The following is a 1466-nucleotide window of genomic DNA, read 5'->3' on the forward strand; positions in this document are numbered from 1 at the left end:
CAGAGAGAGAGAGAGAGAGAGAGAGAGAGAGAGAGAGAGTCATGGAGGCTGAATATGCATCCGTAGGATAATCCAAAGACATGGCTTTTCGCGAGGCTTAATTCTAAACCGAAAGATATCCCTAATTTAAAGAGTTACCGCTCTAGAAGTTTACAGCAAATACATGTGAACCTGTCTCCCACCCCCACCACCACCCTTTCCCTCCCACCCTTTCTCTTTTTACCATAATAACTAGAACACACAATTAAGTTAATCCTATTTCCCAGGCGCTGTGGGATATTGGCTTTTAACCTGACCTGGTTCACAAAAGGGGAGTGGTTGTTTTAATGATTATTTGTTTGTCCCTTCACAAATATCTCCTCTCATCAAGCTGTCTCCACAGGAGACAAACTGATTCGCTTTGTTTGTTTGTTCATTCGTTTGTTTGTTTGTTTGTCTGTTTGGGTAAACAGTAGCACATCGACCAGCAAAGATAAATTAGGGCTGTGAAAAAGTAAGAACGACAGACATAAACAAAAGAGGGCAAGAAAAAAAGTAGTACCTATCAGTGGCTCGCTCCAACCACTCGCTGCTTCGCTCAGAATTTTTTTTTTTTTTTTTTTTTTTTGGGGGGGGGTAAGTGTTTTACGGCGCTCGCAACTGCATAAGGGCATATGAGCGCAGTCGCTCTGAAATGGTTTCAATGATCATACAAAGATTATTAATGTATTACACCCCAATACATGCAGTAGATGTTATTTAAAAGGTAAGCTGTATGAACCCTGCCTCCCAGGACCTGCTCAGGTAGAGTGGGATACAGTTGGGTTCTTTTTCAGCTTTAGTGTTTTGCGACACTTGCGACACAATAAGGTCATAAAGTACCGACGATCAGCAGATGTCTTACAAGAGAGAGTAATTAACATGAAAAAGAAGGTGGAGAGATAAGGACGATGGATATTTGATAGGAAAGAAGGAGCAAAATTGTCATCACGTCAGAGCACCCGCCAACCACCCACGGATACAGCTTGCCTCCAGACATAATATGTACTTAATAGACAAAGTAACATATCCATGAAAGAATCGAACTCACTTGTTCTGGGTGCAACAAAGAGGGAGTTAACCATTATACCACAGTCGCCGAACGAAATGATTTGCATTGTTTGTTATAATTATTCGTAAAACAACAACTGTTTGTGTGGAGAAACTCCAGTGTGTGCCAAAGGGAAACTTATTATAGGCATTATGACTCACAACAGAAGTATTTTTAAGAGGGCATGACGATCGGTACATCGCGACCTAAGAATTGTGAAATTCTATCTGACAATTTCTGCCGTTTTGAGTTACTGAGACGATAACGTCCGAAATCAAATTATGTTCTATCTGCTCTATCATATTCGTTTGATTATTCGGAGTACATGTAGTTGCCAAGAACTTCCAAGAATTGCATTCCATAAAGCTTGATACGTTGTGGAATTCATTTGTGGGGG

The sequence above is a fragment of the Aplysia californica genome, unplaced genomic scaffold (genome assembly GCF_000002075.1).
Source record: "Aplysia californica isolate F4 #8 unplaced genomic scaffold, AplCal3.0 scaffold00459, whole genome shotgun sequence".
Classification (NCBI taxonomy): domain Eukaryota; kingdom Metazoa; phylum Mollusca; class Gastropoda; order Aplysiida; family Aplysiidae; genus Aplysia; species Aplysia californica.